This window comes from Acanthochromis polyacanthus, chromosome 13, assembly GCF_021347895.1.
Source record: "Acanthochromis polyacanthus isolate Apoly-LR-REF ecotype Palm Island chromosome 13, KAUST_Apoly_ChrSc, whole genome shotgun sequence".
In the NCBI taxonomy this organism is placed as follows: Eukaryota; Metazoa; Chordata; class Actinopteri; family Pomacentridae; genus Acanthochromis; species Acanthochromis polyacanthus.
This window is the reverse complement of record NC_067125.1, coordinates 992506-1014912: the sequence shown is the minus strand read 5'-3', so window position 1 is coordinate 1014912 and position 22407 is coordinate 992506. Positions and strand designations below refer to the sequence as shown.

The 22407-nt window shown below is 43.4% G+C and overlaps 1 long non-coding RNA gene and 1 pseudogene across 1 annotated transcript; both read left to right on the top strand.

Annotated features, from left to right (window-relative positions):
- LOC127536844 (eukaryotic translation initiation factor 4H-like) overlaps positions 1 to 19798 on the top strand; it is a 21225-nt pseudogene extending 1427 nt beyond the window's left edge.
- A 2-nt stretch (positions 19799 to 19800) lies between these two features.
- LOC127536935 (uncharacterized) lies at positions 19801 to 22072 on the top strand. The gene is made up of 3 exons (XR_007946175.1): positions 19801 to 21609; positions 21771 to 21816; positions 21863 to 22072. It is a non-coding gene; the product is annotated as an uncharacterized LOC127536935 (long non-coding RNA).
- The last annotated feature ends 335 nt before the right edge of the window (positions 22073 to 22407 follow it).

Genomic DNA, 22407 nt, shown 5'->3' with positions numbered 1-22407 from the left:
TAGAGCACATCAGGACGCACAAAAAAGCCTCTTGGAGCCATGTCCTAAACCCAACAGGAAGTCGGCCATCTTGGATTAATTGTGAGATTTTTGATGATTTTTCTCATTTTTGAGAGTTAATACCTCCTTGGGGATAATTCCAGGTGACCTGAAATTTTGCCAGTCCACACAGCAGACTTGGTGATGAAAAGTTATCAAAAAGTTTTAACCAGAAGCCAAATGGCGTGGCCATGGCGACCATCAGCGTTTGATGCTTCGCCATGAACAACAACTGCTGTATAACTCTCCTCTGCATGCTCCAATCTGCCTTCAAACTTTCCATGTGTGATCACAATCCAATCCTGATCACATCTACAGGCCAACAGACACTCTCAGTCGCGGCGCACCTGTTGAGGGACAGTAAATGCTGTATAACTGGCCTCTACATGATCAAATCAGCCTGAAACTTTTCATGAGTGATCAGAGTCCAACCCTCATCACATCCACTGTTTGAAATACACTCTGAGTTACAGCGCCACCTGGTGGATAGACAGGAAATGCTCTATAACTGCTCTGAACATGCTACAGTCTGGCTGAAATTTTACATGTATGATTGGACTCTGGTCCAGATGCGATTCAGAGGCCGACATACACTCTCAGTCACAGCGCCACCTGGTGGACGTGCGTGGATTCACGACCAGCGTGGATGCGAGGACCCGTCCATCGCTGCTTGCAGCTTTAATTTACTGATGTTCCTTAAAAGCCTCATCATCAGTAGACGCTATGGGAGAACGCCAGCGTGTCGTCATTTGCTCTGGTCACGTGGTACAAGACTGCTACTGGTTGGCAAGAACCGGCAGTAACATAACGGCTTGCTACGAGAACGGTATCGGTTTGAAACAATACGTAGTTATCGCTTTTCATGAATGAAATTGCACATGTATTTACCACAGTGGTAATAGCGTGTGTAGTTGTTGGTTGTACGAAGCGTTTTGAAAAGGGATCAGGCTTGAAATTTCACCGAATACCGATGTCAGGAGAGAGAAGATGGCGGTGGCTTCAGCCATCAACAGGAAAAATTGTACCCCAGTAAGCAGCAGAGATCGTGTTTATGGCTCCCACTTTTCTTCAGGTAAACTATTCAACAGTTTAGCATGTTTAGTATGTCCAACTTTGAGCTTATTTACCAAAAGATATGATTTAGTGTCGCATCCTTCGCGTGAAGCGATCTCTACACTTTGGGTTTGGTTCAGTGTTGTCATGTGTTACCGATCGCTTTTTAGGCGATGAAGTATATTCAATAACATCTCCTTAAGCCAGCAGCCTCCTATTTGTAACCACATTTGTTTCTGTATGCGTCTAGCGATCGTTTTTTAGAATTGTCCTGTTTTCGATCACCAATGCTGTGCGTCTGTTAATGTTACATAGAAGCCATACTGCAGACAAAAAATACAGCAACTTCTTGACGTTTCTTGTCAAGAAATGTCCGGCCACAATGAAGGATCGTCAACCCACCCAGTCTTCAAATTGTAGGGATCTGACAAGGTTTCACTGTTTCCCTCATATCTCAGCTTACTCATGTATCTTTGTCGGGCCTCAGGTGATAAGGATTGAGCATAATCGGACAATTTCATGGAAGGATATTCGCATTGTGATCATCAGCCATTGTTCCTCTGGTTCCTCTTGCCAACCAGCGCGGTAATCACGTGACTTTGTGATGTCACTGTTTGTAAACACTGGCGTCTCCCATAGTTTCTGATGTTCAATAATCGCCTCATCATCAGTAAACACTGTAGTTTACTGATGTTCCCTAAACGCCTCATCATCAGTAAACGCTGTAGTTTACTGATGTTCCATAAACGTCTCATCATCAGTGAACGCTGTAGTTTACTGATGTTCCCTAAACGCCTCATCATCAGTAGACGCTGTAGCTTACTGATGTTCCCTAAACGCCTCATCATCAGTAGACGCTGTAGTTTACTGATGTTCCCTAAACGCCTCATCATCAGTAGACGCTGTAGTTTACTGATGTTCCCTAAATGTCTCATCATCAGTAGACGCTGTAGTTTACTGATGTTCCCTAAACGCCTCATCATCAGTAGACGCTGTAGTTTACTGATGTTCCATAAACGTCTCATCATCAGTGAACGCTGTAGTTTACTGATGTTCCCCTAAACGCCTCATCATCAGTAGACGCTGTAGCTTACTGATGTTCCCTAAACGCCTCATCATCAGTAGACGCTGTAGTTTACTGATGTTCCCTAAACGCCTCATCATCAGTAGACGCTGTAGTTTACTGATGTTCCCTAAACACCTCATCATCAGTAGACGCTGTAGTTACTGATGTTCCATAAACGTCTCATCAGTAGACGCTGTAGTTTACTGATGTTCCATAACGCCTCACAGTCATCATTGTGTGTCTCATTTTTGTCATTTTGTGTTCTGTTTTTTGTTGTTTTGTGTCTTGTTTTGGTCATATCGTTTTCTTTTTTTCATTTGTTGTGTCATTTTGTCTCATTGTTTGTGTTGGGTGTGGGATAAGTTTTATCCTTTGACATAAGCTGGACATGTTTTTCTTCTACTGTAGAATCTCAGGGTATTGATCCACTCACGGTTTTCAACTATTGGTAATATTCACATTGAATGGAGATGCTGAAGATGGAACATGTTGTGTTTTTGAACATTTGATGATAATAATGCATTTACATGGACTTTATGATGCTGCACAAGAAGGTTTTAACTTCTAAGAACATGAATCAAAAGTACAAAGATATGTCTGTAGTTTTATTTACTCAGTTAAAACAGAACTAGGAGACGGTCAGAAATACGAGGGAAATACACATTTACCTCCAAAAACCTCCGAGTTAATAATAAAAGCTGTCGGCTAATCAAGGAAATGCTGCGGCTCTGATTTATCTTCTGTTGCTTTTCCTCACCTCGTGATTTAACTTGAATATTTAAAAGTCTCTACTCCATGTTCCATCATGCTGTGCGCTCACAAACCTTTCCATGATCCTCTCTGCCAGGCCCCGTGGCGGTGGCGGCCCCGGAGGCCCAGGAAGCAGAAGGAGCTGCCGTCGGAGCCTCCTTCACGGCGTACGTTGGAAACCTGCCGTTCAACACGGTGCAGGGCGACATCGACGTCATCTTCAAAGATCTCAACATCCGCAGCGTCCGATTGGTCAGAGACAAAGAGACAGACAAGTTCAAAGGTCAGCAGCCGAGGCGTCCAGGTCCTGGAGATCAGAGGAGCTTCAGGAGGAACCAGCTGGACCAAACGTCTTCCAGAACCTCCAGCTGGTTTCTCCTGAAGCTCCTACCATCTCCTCCTGTAGATGTTTTTCTATTTCCATGTAGACAGCTGTTTAAAGGTGTCTACAGGTGTCTGGGTCCATTTGATAAGAGCAGATGGATCAGAACCAGGTGTTCATCTGAAGACTCTCACCATGTTTGTGTCTTTCAGGTTTTTGTTATGTTGAGTTTGAAGATCAGGAATCTCTAAAAGAAGCTTTGACGTACGACGGCGCTGTGAGTACCCGACCCATAAACCTTCATGTTGATCAGGTGACTTAAGTTGTGCTAAAGTGCTAAAGCTAACGTGACCTCTGACCTGCAGCTGCTCTGTGAGCGGACGCTGAGGGTCGACATCGCAGAGGGGCGGAGACAAGAGCGAGGGGGAAGCGCCTTCGGCTTCAAGAAAGATGACGGCAGAGGTACGAACTCCCTACGGTGACTGGTGACTAACTAGTTACAAACTGGTTACTATCTACTAACTAGCTAGTACCAGTAACTGGTGACTAACTGGTGATTGATTGGTGAGTAACTAGTAACTAACTGGTCACTAACTGATTACCAGCTGGTTTTTAACTGATTGCGAGCTGATTTCTAACTGGTTTCTAACTGGTTAGTAGCTGGTTTCTAACTGGTTTCTAACTGGTTACTAGCTGGTTTCTAACTGGTTTCTAACTGGTTTCTAACTGGTTAGTAGCTGGTTTCTAAGTGGTTTCTAACTGGTTACTAGCTGGTTTCTAACTGGTTTCTAACTGGTGTAGCGGTACTACGTTATGATTTATTGCTCTCGTTATTAATAATTGGGGCACCACCTAGCATTGTAATGGCTAGGACATTTATTAATTAACATTAATAAAATTATTAATATTCATAAAAATTTTGATCAATCTCATATCAAAAGTCTTGAATCCTCGTTTAAATTGACCCACATTCTACACAAAGAAACACAAGACTGTAATTTGGTCTATAATGAGGTATTTATTAACTATTCTATGAAAATAATGACAAGTGAACTATGTACAATGTAGATATGGTGTGTGTGTGTGTGCGTGCAGGACTACGTGTGTGCGTGGAATGTGGGAGTGTGTGTGTGGTGTGTGTGCATGTGTGAGGGATGTGGAAGTAGGTGCGAGAGAGAAGGAAATATGGTGAGGATTAGCCAGAGCTAACCTGACGAGGTAATCGGTAATTTGGATTAAGAATTCTAATGATTTGTAAAAGAATAAATTGATTAAATTATTAATTGACCAAGCTGTTAGTACATCACCCATAGAATGGAATCAGAGCAAACTCAGCTGGAGTTATTGAAGTGAACCGTCATGGGGCTGGGACTTGCGAGGCCTTCAGATTCGCAGCACACGGTCTGGACCTGCGGGTTCGGAGCGGTGCGTCGTCGTTGTGGTGGCCTAGATGTCCTGCGCGGGTTGATCGGTTCTATGCAAAGACCTGGTCCAACAGGTCTCCGTAGTTCTCAGCTGAGTGTTTAAAAATGATGGTTCTCAGGCTTTAGCCAAGAAAATGGGTGTTGATGAAAAACGGTCAAATTAAGAAAAATAAATGCTGGTTCTGAATCTGTTCTTCAGATTAAAACGAATAACGTTGGTTTAAAATTGAGCAAATGTCTCCTTAAGTTACAAAAATATTAAGAGATAAATAGTTAACAAACTTAGATGGTGAGGGAATTTCAAAGATAGAAAAACGCGCTTTAGGTAAGAAAATAATGAGAGAGACTTTGGTTGGCCTCTCAGGAAGAGAGGGGTAAGAAGAGAGGGGTCGTAAGGCGTAAGAGAGTGTAAAATGTGGGCTACGGCTGACTTTATCTGTGGGTCCAGCTAAGGGGAGGACCTGGGCGGAGAGAGAGAACTTTTAGGCGCGAGTCTGGTGGAATTTGGAATCTCTTTGTTCTCACAGAGTAGAGAAGAAAGAGGAATCCAGAATGGATTAAAATATGATATTAAACGCGCAAAACACGATCTGTCTATCCCACCATATTCAGTTGTGTGAAAGTGAAATGTGTAGATTAATACATATGTTCATATGATGTGAATCATTTCATTCATAACTATATGTTTATGTTTATGACATTAAAAATATGTATCACAGTGAGAATATAACAACAAGTCAGAGATTTGGTAACAGGTAAATACAATGGTCATCATTCAACCTAAATGGAGAGGAAATTCAGAGATTAATAAGGGAATTCAGTCCAAAATCATAGTATCCTGGGGAAGAAATGATTAAACATCACAAATTAGTATCTAGACTTCTGTGAAAGATAGAATCTTGATTTTCGGATATGTTAATGATGAATGATTTCCATTGACATTGGTAATTCTGTAAACACAAAATATATTCCAGAAATATTAATTTGGCAAGGTTTTTAAGTTCAGTTCCAGTTTCTTTGTTTCAGTCAAAGAGAGAGAGAGGGTGACTCCAGCCTTCTGCCATAAAGTTTTACGACTTGTTATCTGATCTGTGGAATGCAGAGACATCTCTGGCTGAGGGTCTCCTAAAGCTGAAAAGGGATTTTAGCATGAAAGTTCATTAAACAACGTCCATAGCATATAATTGAAAGTCATTGTCTTTTAAAAAGAAGAAGTTATTCCAGGGGTTTAAATGTTCACATGAGCTCCATCCTTCTGTGAATGAAAACCTACAGAAATACAAATGTCTCAATCCTCCTATAGAGATGGGTGTTGGTCAGTGCTGGAGAGGGAGACAGCTTATCTGAGTTTTGATCAGCTCAGGAATTCCAGAGCCTTTGCAGTCTTGCTACATATTCCCCCACTTTGGAACGATGTTCGTTGTACCAGATGAACTTCGGTCCAACATCAAGGTCATCCGTGGTGTCAGGATCAAACTCAGATGCTGCTCTGATTCAGGGCTGATGTTTATTAGTATCAGGAACAGGAATCCTAAGGGTTAGTTGGTTAGCTTCTGAAACAGCTTTATTACTGACTAGTAAGGTAAAGTAAAAGAATCAAGATTCTAATAAAGAGTAGATAAGTCCTACGGGCTTAGAGAATAAAAATAAAACAAAATAAGGTAAATTAAAACAAACCTAAAGCTATATATGTCACTTCTGAAAATGTAAATCCTTACAGAAGTGTTAGATGATGGTTAAGTTATTTAACCGTATATGAGGTGTAATTGTCAGTAGTTATGAATCCAAGGTGTTGTGTTAGAGTGAGAGGATATATGTATGATTTACCTAAAGCTGGTGTCTTGAAACGTGTCAGACAGAAGTATATTTATCTACTGGGTGAGCAGACAACCTGGAAAACAGAGAGTTATGAATTCACAGTACTAGCAGTGATAAGAGACGCGAATCTTATGTTAACGAGAATCAAAACAGAGGCTACGGTCAGTTGTGCACTTGATACGATGGGTTTAACCCCCACTTGTACCTACGGAGTTTAACGAGGGTGCTAATAAAGATATTAAAAGGTGAACTTGACTGAAGACAAGACACCTGTGGTTGAGAGGACCTCAAGTGATTTTTCACTGAGTCTGAGAGGAAGGACAACAGCTCTGTTTATGTTAGTTTTAGTAAACTGTCTTGGTTTGTTGTGATTATATTATTAAATTTGGTAATTTCCTGACAATTTGATTGTATGGTTGTTTATTTGTCAAAGTTAGGCTTATGATTGTAAAGTTATTTGTTTCCTTTTATCTCTGCTAATTCTACAGTTGAATTTGTAAACTTAGTAATTTATTTCTTTGCCTGTTAATTTTACAATTGGATTTGTAAATTATTTATTTTTCTCTGTTAATTCTACAATTGGCTTGTAAAATTAAGTTATTTAATTTTGTTCTATTCTACACCTGTTGTTTTTCTCTAGGATGTTTAGTTTTTCCTAATTATCTATTTAGTTCTGGTATGAGATCTGACTGATTTATTGCTTCCCATGCAGTCTTTATGAAGTTTTGGTGCGATTTTTATGTATTCATTCAAAGTGGACGGGTTTTTGTCCCTATCGATTTTGTTTTGATAGATTACAGGACAGGTTTTGTCCTTAATCTTGTAGTGGTCAGACCAGTGAGGGAACAGCTCACCCCCACTTAGTTTAGTGTTCTCAGGTGGTTGGGCAGAGAGGTAGGACCATGTTTTGTCCCCCACTTGGTGGTTATCTTGCATGAGGTTTTGGTCACTTACGTCAGTCGTATAGTGGGAAGCTGTGTGAGCTGCATCAACACAGGCTTCCTCTGGCTGGAAGAGCAGGTGCAGTAGTAGAATCCTTTGTCTACCTGTCATTATTTTAAGGAGTGGAACTTTGGTTGTTTCATGTGGAGTTCCTGTGATGGCTATCAGAAGTAGGAGTAGTCTGGTTTTAAACTTTCTGTGGTTGGCTTTTCCTATCTGACCTGAGGTCTGGTGAACGGTGTTCAGGCTGGGATTTGCCCATGGTGATTCATGGCCGTGTGTCAACGTCACCCCCCTGTGGTTTTGGGTCACCACGAACGAAGGTGAAGTGAGAGGGCCAAAAGCATGAAAAAGTAGGCCGATGAACACCAGAAACGTGGCGAGGACAGTAGAGAGGCGCCAAAAGTGAGAAGCCGAGGAGAAGTGTAGAGAGCGCAGAGTGTAGGTATTAGCACTCACAAGATCTGGAACCGGGCCCTGTGTGTCAGAGCCAAGCGCAGGCAGGGTCATAAGGTCAGAGTCAGCTGCCAGGGAGACCAACACAGGAGAGTGAGTGGCCTGTGGGGCAGCAGAGGGAGGGCGAGTGAGCTCACTGGCTGACAGGGTGGGTGGGTGGGCACAAGATTTTGGGCTGGGCTGACATGTGGAGGCACCTGTCCAAGGAGTGTCCACAGGAATGTTCTGGATGGAGAAAGGAAGACCAGGGTCTAGTGGAAGCTGGAGGTCATGCAGTGCTGCCCTGCTGGTGCACTTGATACCTGCAGTTTCAGTGGCATATTCAGCCTGTGGACAGAGGTGGGTTGCAGGAGTGGATTCAGCCACTGTGCAAAGGAAGACATCATATGGGCTCTGTGGAGCCTGCAAGGTGTCGTCTGTGTGCTCTTGTCTGTAACTCTGTGTCACAGTGTCATCAGGAGCTGCGATTGGCAGGGGCTGGCAGACCTGTGCATAGATTACAGAGCATTTAAAGTCAATTATGGGTTCAAAGCGGTTGAGAAGGTCCTTCCCCATAAGGAAAGGAGTGTTGTCCAGAGATGACACATACACTGGATGGACCAGTGTCATATGTCCTATCTGAAGCATCAATTCAGCCCTAGTGGACAACGTGACCGTTGTCTGTGCATATGGCTGGATGTTTAAGTCACAGAACTGACAATCAGACTTTCTACCTGTCCTGTGCAGTCTGTGTTGTAGTTCCTGGAAAAGAGGGAGTGACATTATTGTGACGTCGGCTCCAGTGTCCAGAAGTGCGTCCTGATCCAGGACACCTTCAATGTTTATCGGTAGGAGAAATTGTCGGCCTGTTCCTCCCTTTTCAGTGAGGTGGCTCAGGAATGTCATAGCACCAGGGAATGCATTGGTCTCAAAAATTTCATCATCAGAGTCTGGTTGGACTTCTGAGAGCGCACTGAGGGGTTCTCGGTCATCACCCCCCTGTTGGGAATCTGGCGTGTCAGTCTCAGGGTCTGAGTCAAAGTCAGGGTCATCAGCTTCCCAGTTTGACATATTTTCTGTGTCATCTGGTTGGCTGGCAGGGTTGTCATATTCATGGTTGGGGTCTGAGTGCATTGCATCGACATGAGGTCCCAAGTAGAATTCTTCTCCAGCCGTGGTTGACGGACTGAAGGAATCGGTGGAGGAAGACACAGATGTTACAGAGTCACGCTCTGACTTCTTCTGTTTCTTCCTGACCTCTTGGAGCAGCTGTTTAAGCTCCTTTACTTTTTGGGAAATGTGAGGGATGTCAGACTCACCCGTTCCACTGACGTGGTTCTGTCTGGGCCTGCCTTTCTCATCATTCCTATGCGAGTAGTTGTCACGGGGTGCACCACGACTGTGATGTCTGTCCCAACGGTTTGACCGTCCCCTTCGTGGGTGACCTGGGGGCCGAGTTTGGTCAGGAACAGGTTTCATGTGGTCCTGGCGGTTGCCAGTCCAAGGTGGTTTGACAGGTTTGTGGGCCTGCCTAGGTCCTTGAGGTGAGGACTGTTTCGGTGTTGAGTCAGGCCGCTTAGCTTGTGGTGGATGAGTAATCCGACCATGTGAATTGTGGCCTGAAGTTCTTTCAAGCTCCATCAGTGAGGGAGGGCTGTCAAGACGCAGAACAGTGTTATGTTTTGCTGATCTGGACTGACTCTGTCTCTGTTTAAAGAAGCCTTTTGCAGCCAGCTCACGTAGCTGTCGGCTGTCTAAGGAGCGTGGGCAAGCCGACACTCCAAGGTGGTAGCTAGTAGTAGGATGCAGGTGTTCGACAAAGAGAGATTTGAATTGCAAATCTTCCTCCATTCCCGGTTTGTTTTGGGATCCAAAGTAGGCTAGACGTAGCCTGTGGTAATATTGATGGGGATTCTCTGATCGTCCCTGTTTGACCCGAAGGGCAGGTATCAGGCCAGTGTCTGGCATGAGGTCGCGGTATTCCTCTTTCAGGGCCTGACACAGCTTTTCAAAATCAGTTCTGACATTGAGAGGTTGGCGGTCGATAAAGCTGCTGACATCACGACTGGATGTCATCTTTATCAGACAAATCTTGTCATCTACTGAGGCGAGTGGACGCCTCTTCAAAAAGAAGTTGATGTCAGACACGTAGGTTAGGATGTCATAGTTGGAGTCATTAAAATTTGGTTCAAAACGCTTTATGTGTCGAGCTATGCTGTCTAAATCACGGACTGTGGAACCCTGGGGTAATGGGTTTCTCTGAGCTGCTGGAGGAGATGGGGTGTATCTCCCCGGTTCTGTGAGCTCAGCTTCAAGTTCAGCTAGCTCTTTTGGTTCGATCTTTTGAATTTCTAGTGGTTCTGCAGCTCTGACTTCAGCGTCATGCAACTGTCGTTCGAGGTTTGCCACATAGCTGCTGTTGTCTTTGATTTGAGATTTTAAGTCATTGTTTTCAAACACAGCTTTCTTTAGAAGGTGTTCGGTTTCTGTATAGTCCTTCTTGGACTATTCCAGCTCTGTCTCTACAGTTTGAAGCTGGGTTTTTTGGTTGGAAATTGCTTCTTGCAATCGGTCATTTTCTGTCTTTAATTGATGTATTTCTTGGTTTGATTCAGCATTTTTGCTTTGAAGTTGAGTGATCTGGGCTTCCGATTCAGCAACACGTGTCTGGGCTTCTACCCTAGCTTGGTGTTCTTGCTCTATCTGGGTTTGAGTAGTTTGGTTCTGCTTTTTTAATAGTTCATTTTCCTGATTGCGGGCTTTTAGAGTTTTTGTTGTTCTCTCTAAGAGTTGAAAAGTGTTTTGAAGTTGTGCTGACATCACAGCAGCCATTTTCCCTAAGATTCTTGACAAAAAAATTTTTTGTTTGTGTGTTTTTGAGATCGCTTCCGTCAGGAGCTCTGTCATTTTGGATTCAAGGGTAGAAGGACCAACATTTTGGATTTTTCTTACATATCCAGGTAACATCTCTTCAGACAAGCCACTTAAAGCGTCATCTAAGCTCATCAGGGGGTCACTGAGGTCAGACGCATCTGGGGCCATGTCTTTTAATGAGAGCAAATGGACAAATGTTACAAACAAATTTACAACGAAACAATTTTAGCACAAGTTGGGCAGGAAAAGTTCTGTTTTTGGAATCGGAACAACCATAACAACAAGTGAGATTATTCAAATGCAGTTAGATGTTCTCAAAAAGAAGAGTTTAAATCATTTGGTCAACAGCCTGGATTTATTTACATTTGTTTTTGTAAGATTAATTGTTTCAGTGTTCAAGTTTAGAAGCTCAATTACCACAGGTAAAGAAGAACTAATTCAGCATTGGTTAGTTAAAGGCATTCAGTTGTGGAAAACCATTTAACTATGAAAAAGTTTCAAAATAAACATTAAATTGCAAGCTTGATTATGCCCATTAAATGTTTACCTAAAATGTGCTCAACTGATTAGTTGATGCAAAAACGACTCACTTAACTTGGTTCAGAATCTGAACTGAAAATCAAAAAGTGAATTAAAATTCAATAGTGGGTTGAAATCAATTGAATAAGTGCATGAAATGTTTAATAATAGCTCTTAACTACAATAGTTCAGTTTTACATTCAAAAATAAGTCATGCTTTTCGATTAAAATGCGTTTCAATGGCTTACATGTATTAGAAATTGCAGTTTTTCTGCTTTAAGTGTAACACTTCGAGACAGCCACAAGATGGTGCCACTGGGCTTGTTCTTAATTTGGTGGTTGAAGACCGGGCTAATGCTAGTTAGCTCGCTGCTAATGCTAGTTAGCTCGGCGGCTAATTGTGCCTTATCTAATAAAATTAGGTCGCTGTGGATCTTAGCAAACAGCGAACGAAGGTTATATTTAACCAAGCAATGAATGTGTGTTGGGCACGAGACACCCAAATGCTAAATTACCTCAAGCTGCCGAAGCAGAGTTAGCAAGTTCGGTTAGCTACTCCGAACGCTAACTGGGAGGCTTTTGAACAAACTATGCGTTCCGGACGTTTCATCGGTAAGGCATAGCACTGTTCATGAATTTCAGGCCTTATTTTTAATTGTTTTAGTCGACAAATAAACTGTATCAAGATGGATAAAAACTTTCGAAACAACAACTCAAAGAGCTCAGGCTAGTTTAGTTAGCAACACAGGGACTGACTGCAGCTTCAGCTGACGTCACGGATCAACAGCGCTCACGGCAAAACAGATTAATAAAACACAAGTGCGTCCACTAATGTTATCAATCCGACGTGATATAAAAACAAAACAGCGTTTCAAGCAGTAAATTACTTACACAATTTGATTAAAGGAAGACATATGCTCACACAGCAGATAAAGAACCAGTGTATGTGAATGAATGGCAGAGGGAGGCTTCAGCTCCCAGTGATTAAATAGTGTTTCTTTGTGCAAAAAAGGTTTTTAGTCGGCCTCGGACGGGGAACCAATATATGTAGCGGTACTACGTTATGATTTATTGCTCTCGTTATTAATAATTGGGGCACCACCTAGCATTGTAATGGCTAGGACATTTATTAATTAACATTAATAAAATTATTAATATTCATAAAAATTTTGATCAATCTCATATCAAAAAGTCTTGAATCCTCGTTTAAATTGACCACATTCTACACAAAGAAACACAAGACTGTAATTTGGTCTATAATGAGGTATTTATTAACTATTCTATGAAAATAATGACAAGTGAACTATGTACAATGTAGATATGGTGTGTGTGTGTGTGCGTGCAGGACTACGTGTGTGCGTGGAATGTGGGAGTGTGTGTGTGGTGTGTGTGCATGTGTGAGGGATGTGGAAGTAGGTGCGAGAGAGAAGGAAATATGGTGAGGATTAGCCAGAGCTAACCTGACGAGGTAATCGGTAATTTGGATTAAGAATTCTAATGATTTGTAAAAGAATAAATTGATTAAATTAATTAATTGACCAAGCTGTTAGTACATCACCCATAGAATGGAATCAGAGCAAACTCAGCTGGAGTTATTGAAGTGAACCGTCATGGGGCTGGGACTTGCGAGGCCTTCAGATTCGCAGCACACGGTCTGGACCTGCGGGTTCGGAGCGGTGCGTCGTCGTTGTGGTGGCCTAGATGTCCTGCCGCGGGTTGATCGGTTCTATGCAAAGACCTGGTCCAACAGGTCTCCGTAGTTCTCAGCTGAGTGTTTAAAAATGATGGTTCTCAGGCTTTAGCCAAGAAAATGGGTGTTGATGAAAAACGGTCAAAATTAAGAAAAATAAATGCTGGTTCTGAATCTGTTCTTCAGATTAAAACGAATAACGTTGGTTTAAAATTGAGCAAAATGTCTCCTTAAGTTACAAAAATATTAAGAGATAAATAGTTAACAAACTTAGATGGTGAGGGAATTTCAAAGATAGAAAAAACGCGCTTTAGGTAAGAAAATAATGAGAGAGACTTTGGTTGGCCTCTCAGGAAGAGAGGGGTAAGAAGAGAGGGTCGTAAGGGCGTAAGAGAGTGTAAAATGTGGGCTACGGCTGACTTTATCTGTGGGTCCAGCTAAGGGGAGGACCTGGGCGGAGAGAGAGAACTTTTAGGCGCGAGTCTGGTGGAATTTGGAATCTCTTTGTTCTCACAGAGTAGAGAAGAAAGAGGAATCCAGAATGGATTAAAATATGATATTAAACGCGCAAAACACGATCTGTCTATCCCACCATATTCAGTTGTGTGAAAGTGAAATGTGTAGATTAATACATATGTTCATATGATGTGAATCATTTCATTCATAACTATATGTTTATGTTTATGACATTAAAAATATGTATCACAGTGAGAATATAACAACAAGTCAGAGATTTGGTAACAGGTAAATACAATGGTCATCATTCAACCTAAATGGAGAGGAAATTCAGAGATTAATAAGGGAATTCAGTCCAAAATCATAGTATCCTGGGGAAGAAATGATTAAACATCACAAATTAGTATCTAGACTTCTGTGAAAGATAGAATCTTGATTTTCGGATATGTTAATGATGAATGATTTCCATTGACATTGGTAATTCTGTAAACACAAAATATATTCCAGAAATATTAATTTGGCAAGGTTTTTAAGTTCAGTTCCAGTTTCTTTGTTTCAGTCAAAGAGAGAGAGAGGGTGACTCCAGCCTTCAGCCATAAAGTTTTACGACTTGTTATCTGATCTGTGGAATGCAGAGACATCTCTGGCTGAGGGTCTCCTAAAGCTGAAAAGGGATTTTAGCATGAAAGTTCATTAAACAAACGTCCATAGCATATAATTGAAAGTCATTGTCTTTTAAAAAGAAGAAGTTATTCCAGGGGTTTAAATGTTCACATGAGCTCCATCCTTCTGTGAATGAAAACCTACAGAAATACAAATGTCTCAATCCTCCTATAGAGATGGGTGTTGGTCAGTGCTGGAGAGAGAGACAGCTTATCTGAGTTTTGATCAGCTCAGGAATTCCAGAGCCTTTGCAGTCTTGCTACACTGGTTACTAGCTGGTTAGTAGCTGGTTTCTAACTGGTTTCCAGCTGGTTAGTTGCTGGTTTCTGACTGGTTTCTAACTGGTTTCTAACTGGTTTCTAGCTGGTTAGTTGCTGGTTTCTGACTGGTTTCTAACTGGTTTCTAGCTGGTTTCTGACTGGTTTCTAACTGGTTTCTAGCTGGTTTCTGACTGGTTTCTAGCTGGTTTCTGACTGGTTTCTGACTGGTTTCTAACTGGTTTCTAGCTGGTTAGTTGCTGGTTGCTGACTGGTTTCTAACTGGTTTCTAGCTGGTTTCTGACTGGTTTCTGACTGGTTTCTAGCTGGTTTCTAGCTGGTTTTTGACTGGTTTCTAACTGGTTTCTAGCTGGTTTCTGACTGGTTTCTGACTGGTGTCTAACTGGTTTCTAACTGGTTCAGACTGAACATCAGGCCCTTAGGTCTCTCTGCTAACAGACTGATGGAGGAAACATGTTCTGTCCTCCTGCTTTTAGTCTCCAGACTGTTTAGATCTTCTCTGACCCACAGTCATGGTTCTGAACCTTCAGTCTGGACGTCCAGCTTCAGTCCTCAGGCTCTTCTGGTCTCCTGACGTTCTGATGTTCTGATGGCTGCAGCTTCAGCTTGAATCTTTCATAATAATAATTATTAGTGTGAATGTTTGTGTTGTAGATTCTAGGATTCTTCTTCTTTCACTCTTCATCTGTCATTTCATTCTCACCGACAAACCTCCACACAACACCTGAACAGGTGACAGACGTGGAGGGTGGGGTTGCCTGGTTACAGGTCAACGTTCTTCACTGCTTCTGCTTCTCTAACATCTCCTCTCTGATTGGCTGATGAACAACTAACAAGCTCTACCTCTTCAGTGCTGCTTTTCAATAAGGAGGCGCCACCACCTCCTCTTCTCTCCTTGTCTCCTTGTCTCCTCTCCTTGTCTCCTCTTTTCTCCTCTCACTGTCTCCTCTCCATGTCTCCTTGTCTCCTCTTGTCTCTTTGTCTCCTCTCCTTGTCTCCTCTTGTGTCCTTGTCTTCTCTCCTTGCCTCCTTGTCTCCTCTCCTTGTCTTCTCTCCTTGCCTCTTTGTCCCCTCTTGTCTCCTTGTCTTCTCTCCTTGCCTCCTTGTCTCCTCTTGTCTCCTTCTTTCCTCTCCTTGTCTCCTCTTGTCTCTTTGTCTCCTCTCCTTGTCTCCTTGTCTCCTCTTGTCTCCTTCTTTCCTCGCCTTGCCTCCTCTCCTTGCCTCCTTGTCTCCTTCTTTCCTCTCCTTGCCTCCTTGTTTCCTCTCCTTGCCTCCTTGCCTCCTCTTGTCTCCTTGTCTTCTCTCCTTGCCTCCTTGCCTCCTCTTGTCTCCTTCTTTCCTCTCCTTGTCTCCTCTTGTCTCTTTGTCTCCTCCTTGTCTCCTTGTCTCCTCTTGTCTCCTTCTTTCCTCGCCTTGCCTCCTTGTCTCCTCTCCTTGCCTCCTTATCTCCTTCTTTCCTCTCCTTGCCTCCTCTTGTCTCCTTGTCTCCTCTCCTTGTCTCCTATTGTCTCCTCTCCTTGTATCCTCTTGTCTCCTTGTCTCCTCTCCTTGCCTCCTTGCCTCCTCTTGTCTCCTTGTCTCCTCTCCTTGTCTCCTCTCCTTGCCTCCTTGCCTCCTCTCCTTGTCTCCTCTCCTTGTATCCTCTTGTCTCCTTGTCTCCTCTCCTTGTCTCCTCTCCTTGCCTCCTCTCCTTGTCTCCTCTCCTTGCCTCCTCTCCTTGCCTCCTCTCCTTGTATCCTCTTGTCTCCTTGTCTCCTCTCCTTGCCTCCTTGCCTCCTCTTGTCTCCTTGTCTCCTCTCCTTGTCTCCTCTCCTTGCCTCCTTGCCTCCTCTCCTTGTCTCCTCTCCTTGTATCCTCTTGTCTCCTTGTCTCCTCTCCTTGCCTCCTTGTCTCCTCGTCCCCCTGTTAACTCCCCTGTCCTCTGCAGGACGAGGAGGTTCTCGAGGAGCTCCCAGAGGAGGAGGAGGAGGACGAGACGGCCGTGAGGAGTTCTACGACCAGCCAGGAGGAGGTGCGGTCAAAGATTCAGCAGATTCCAGCCGTCCAATCAGGGGGCAGCTGACTGTGCTGTAGCCAATCAGATGGCAGGAGAATGTTCCAAAACTAATCTAAGAACGTCAGTGAACTACGCAGAGATGAAGAATAACAGCAGCTTATAAATGAGTCATCTGCCGTTTGTTTTATTTAGAGTCCAGACCACAGACCTGGCGTTATGATCAGTAATTTCCTGCTGATCAACCGAACGATTAATCGATCGATTGATTGATTAATTGGTGGAGCTCTAGTTGGAATTATACTCAATAAGACAATAAGGCTAAGCTAACACCAGCTAATCTGTGGCTTATTCAGGACATAAATAATGATACAAGTCAGATCTGGATCTCCAAAAGCAAAACCTCCATGATCTAAACCTCTAATCTGAACCTCCTGAAGCCAAACTTTGGTATCAGAATCTCAGAAACCAAACGTTGGTGAGCCAAACCTCAGAGATCTTACTCAGTATAAACCAGGTTAGCCATGCTAAGCTAGTTCCAGTGCAGTAATGAAACACTAAGCTATGCTAGCCTGTAGAAGGCTGTAGTTTCTACATCTGTCTTGTAGGTGGTAGCATAGCTGCTTGGAGGATCCTCTTCTTCTTCTGCTCTGTAAAATGAGTCCACACAAACCAACCAATCCCCTGTGACCTGTAGCCTGGCTCCGCCTGCTGAAGCTGCTGGACCACACCCATTATTTCCCATCATGCCTTTCATCTCCTTCATCTTCATAATCACTGGTCACCTTCTAGGTTCCTGATGCTGCAGCTCACCTGAGGCCGTCTGCCGCACACTAACCTGTCTGTCTGTCTGTCTGTCTGTCTGTCTGTCTGTCTGTCTGTCTGTCTGTCCTCCTGTCTGTCCTCCTGTCTGTCCTCCTGTCTGTCCTCCTGTCTGTCCGTCTGTCCGTCCGTCTGTCCGTCCGTCTGTCCGTCCGTCTGTCCGTCCGTCTGTCCGTCTGTCCGTCTGTCTGTCTGTCCTCCTGTCTGTCCTCCTGTCCTCCTGTCTGTCTGTCTGTCTCTCTGTCTGTCTGTCTGTCTGTCCGTCTGTCTGTCCTCCTGTCCTCCTGTCTGTCCTCCTGTCTGTCCGTCTGTCCTCCTGTCTGTCCTCCTGTCCTCCTGTCTGTCCTCCTGTCCTCCTGTCCTCCTGTCCTCCTGTCTGTCTGTCCTCCTGTCCTCCTGTCCTCCTGTCTGTCTGTCCTCCTGTCTGTCTGTCCTCCTGTCTGTCTGTCCTCCTGTCTGTCTGTCCTCCTGTCTGTCTGTCCTCCTGTCTGTCTGTCTGTCCTCCTGTCTGTCTGTCTGTCTGTCCTCCTGTCTGTCTGTCCTCCTGTCTGTCTGTCTGTCTGTCTGTCTGCAGGTTTTAGAGACGATGACTACATGTCAGGGCGGGGTCGAGGCGGAGGCGGTCGCCCTGGCGACAGAAGGGGGGCAGGAGGAGGGGCGGGTCGCTTCAGAGACGGACCCCCCCCTCGTGGAGGAACGACAGACTTCAGGGAACCGTCTGAAGGTGGCGCCATCTTCTGGTTGTTAGCAGTTACTGGGATGGTTTAGAGGGTCTCATGTTAATATTTAAATCAGGTTTATCTGTATTTATTTATTATTACTGCAGGATGTTAATATTTAATTCTCATAATTACTAATCCTGAGCGGTTTATCCCAGACATTTGTTCATAGTCATGGAAATGAGTAATTTCTCTGTCAGTCAGGTTTTAATTCTTCATGTTTTAATTACTCGGGTTTATAATTATATATGTTATTTATAGAATAACTTTATTTGTTCCAAGTAAAAACAGAAATTCATCTTTTGTCACGGCTGGATGACAACAATTAAAAACCACACTCACACATTTAAAAAACACTGAAATAAATGAAAACAAAACACATAAAACATCTACAAACAGTCTGTTTTGTGTTTTTAAGAGCAGCTACTGCAGAGGGATGAAAGATTTCTTTAAGTGTTTTTCTGGCTGGTGGGGTTGTGTAGCAGCAGCATGAAGGAGTGGAGGAGATGTGAGGTCCTCAGTGATGAGGGAGGCCTGCATCACTGAGCGTCTGCAGATGTATGAATGAAGAGTTCATTAGCAAAAACAGGTAACTCTGTTTTGATACATTTTCAGAAAACTTATTTTATTGTTTACTTGAGATAAAATCAAACTGAAGTTGAGTGGATTTGACTCAGTAGAAAAATACATGAGAAAATAAATTATTAGTGTTATCTGAAGTTAACAATAAAAAATGAGTTTTCTGAAAACAGAGTTACCTGTTTTTGCAAATGAACTCTTCATATATATGTCAGGGTAGAGACTGTGATTTGGTGGAATTGTAATCTCTACCAGTAGAGATGGAACTTTAAATCTGACCCCTGACCCTAACATTAACCCTTTAAGCTTCAGTCAATTCCAGCCGTTTTCAGTACAAAAATCGCTAATATTCTATTTTTAAATAAAAAAAATTACGAAAAATACAGGGAATATTGGACGCGCATCGCGAGGTGCATTTCCTTGAAAAGGACCGATTCGGGGATTTTATACGACTTCAGGACATGTTTTGGACAAAATAGTTTACTGGCTTGTGTCATCTGATGTAAAAGGTTGGATTATGGCCGTTTTTTGTGGAATCTTTTTTCTGTGTGTAATAATGAACCCGGAAATGTGAGTCGCGCTGTGTGCGTTGAAGCCGTGTATAGAGAACGGATGGATGAATATTCGTTTTTGTCGGACAAATGTGTTTTTCTCACCCGCTGTGGTAATCGCATCTGAAAGTGGTTTATACCGGCGGATTCATGAGAATCTAAGCTTTCCATCGGCGTATAGTGTTTATATAATCGGGTTTGCAGCCGTCGGACATTCTTGAAATTCCTATGCAAATTAGTAGGTGTACCGCCGGCGGTACACTGAAGCGCACTGAAGTGTAAAGGGTTAAAAGTCTAACCTTAGCCCTGACAAATCTCTACCAGTAGAGATTGGGATCGCAGTCTCTACTGGTAGAGACTTCAATTCTACCAAATCGCAGTCTCTACCCTGACATATATATACGTTATGTTGTTATGATAGTTTGTGAGCATTCTTTATGAAGAAAAGACCGTAATGTGAAATATAAAAATGCTACATTGGTTTCTGATTGATTAGTTTTATTCTTCAGTGTAAATGATGAATGTTTGGCTCATTTTAAACCGACACACAGAGTGGAATGGTTTGTGACTCATCGTTTGTTTGTTTGTGACTCATCGTTTGTTTGTTTGTTTGTTTCCAGAGGAGCGTGCACAGCGGCCTCGGCTGCAGCTGAAGCCTCGCACCGTCTCCGAGCCTCTCAACCAGGTCGCCAACCCCAACTCGGCCATCTTCGGCGGGGCGAAGCCGCGAGAGGAAGTGATCTCCAAAGAAAAAGCTTAAGAGACTGAGGGCCGCCGGGCCCCGGGGGGCCGAGGGGGCGGGGAGGGGGGAGGGAGGGAGGGAGGGGAGCCAACCAGAACTTTACCGGATGTTCAAACGCCACAGCTAGCATTCCTTCCTGACAGACAGACAGACAGACAGCGAGCGGACGCCCTCCTCTTCCTCCTCTAATTCTTCTTCTTCTTCTTCTTCTTGCTGTTTGAGTTCAGAATATTTATTCTTAGTGGAATAAAGCTGAAACACTCTGATCAATAATAAACCTGTAACACAAATGCAGCGAGCAGCTCGTCAATGCATGTTTGGGTTCCTCTGCCCCGCCCCCTCACTCACCTCCACCTCCGCTTACTGTGATGTCACACCTGCTTCGTGCTGTAGCCCCGCCCCCTGCCGTCAGAGGTCACACCTGTAAAGTCCTTTGGTTCTTTTGGTTTAGCTGCAGCTCCGCCCCCTCACCCTGATTGGTCGAGCAGAAGCCAGATGCTTTTGTTTTTTATTTGCTGCCGCTCGTTGCCGTGGTAGCTCATCAATCTGTTCTCCTTTGGTCCTGAAATCTTCTCGGTGTTTCCGTTACCTGCTTGTCACACTGTGAGGGGGCGGGGCCTGCTGCCAGGTGAAGCCCCGGCCCCTCAGGTGTAACAGCAGCACCGTGGTCTGCTTCCTCCTCCCATGATGCACTGCTGCTGGTTGCTGCACCTGTTCAGGTGAAGCTGCGTTCGCTGTCAGCAGGAAAAGCTGCTGATGAAACGCTGCGTTCAGGCGCTGTGAAGAAAAAAGGGAAAAGCTGTTCAACCTTGAAAAATAATCCTGATGTTAAACTTTGATTTTCCACAGACCCTGAACACAGCGCTGCTCAGAGGCAGGTGAGGGGCGTGGCCTGCAGCTACAGCTCCTGATTGGTCGGCTGCAGCGTTTTTCTGTCCTGTGATGTCACCCACAGAGCTCTCCTCTGATTGGTCCGTTGAGCCACACTGAAAACTTCCCCCTCGTCTTTTTCCTCGATGTTTTCCGCGTCATTTCCAAACGTTCCTAAAAACATCAGCTGCAGATCACAGAAGCTTCAGGACGAGAAGAAAAACAGACTCTTCATAGTTTACAGACAAGCAGCAGATTCTCAGTAAATTCTGAGGAGTTTGTGCAGCAGCAGGTGGCGCTATCGCTCCTTTGTAGTGATGAATTCACAGCAGATTTCTGGAAGGAAGAACAGATGGAAAATGAAAAATCTACAGAAAGCAAAGTGGAAGACAGACGGCCTTCTTTTGATTCATTTTATCGTCTATTTATTGATCATTTTCATCTGTTTTTCTCTCCACAGTTTAAAATCTGAGGCTTTAATGAGAAACTTTGGAAACGGTTCATGAAGGAGGAACGAATCGGAGACGGAGGAATTTAAACCTCGTTTCTTTGGTTGCTAATCTTTTATCGTCCGTCTGTCTTTGAACGCAGCGTTTAGAAGAGATGTTTGTTTCAGTGTGGATCAAACGAACGTCTGCTGGCTTTGGTGGCTCACCTGCTCAGGTGGATCAGGATGAGGTGTGCAGTGGTCGGGTGGTTTTGCTCAGAATGTAGTTTTGTTTCTTGAAATGAAATCGTCTGTTTTAACCTTTACTTTCTCCTCCACTGTTTATGGCAATAAACCTGTCTCATCTTCATCGCCCTCTTCATCGTCGTGCACCAATCAGAATGTTTGACTTCAGGGTGGGGAGGGGTGGGGGTGGAGGAGGGGTCGATTCCTTGTTTTGATTTTTATTTTTTCTTCCAAATGAAAGAAGAATAAAGAATAAAGCTCGTTCTGTTCTGCCGATCTCTCTCTTTGTGCTTCCTGTCTCTGTTTCACCTCAACTAGATTTTTTAATCCAGTTTAATCCAGATGTTTAATCTGGTTTATTACGGAGATTCGATCTGGTTTATTCCAGAGATTCAGTCAGGTTTAATCCAGATGTTTGATCTGGTTTACTCTAGAGATTCAGTCAGGTTTAATCCAGAGGTTTGATCTGGTTTATTCCAGAGATTCAGTCAGGTTTAATCCAGAGGTTTGATCTGGTTTACTCTAGAGATTCAGTCAGGTTTAATCCAGAGGTTTAATCTGGTTTATTACGGAGATTCAGTCAGGTTTAATCCAGATGTTTAATCCAGCTAGCTTTAGCTCCTCGTAGCGTTCATCCGTCTGAACCTGATAACTTGTTTGATTTTAGCCTTTTTTCGTTCCTCCTCTGATAAATCTGCCGTCGGTTCTCCGTCGGTTCTTCAGTCATTTATCAGTTTTGGTTTTCTGGATCTTCAGACTAAAGGATTTATAAAATATCTCAGATGCTTTGTGAATCTCTTGTGGTTTATTCTCGATCTTTATGTTTTTTAATTTTACTTCCAGTATTTTGTGCCGTTTTCTTTTTAAGTTCCATTCCAGTATTTTCATTGGTTTTCTTCACTTTCAGAGTATTTTTCTTTCAGAATCATTTTGTCTGAATATCTTGGGGGCCTATTGACCATTTATTTAGTTTCTGATCTTTTCAGTTTCTTCAAAGATATTTTGTGTTAGAGATTGTTTAATTTCCACTTCTTTCATTTGTTCAGTAAATCCTCCATTATTTCTTATTTCTGTAGTTTTCCTCTTATTGCAGCTTCCAGTGCATCCCAGAGATCGTTCATATCAAGGA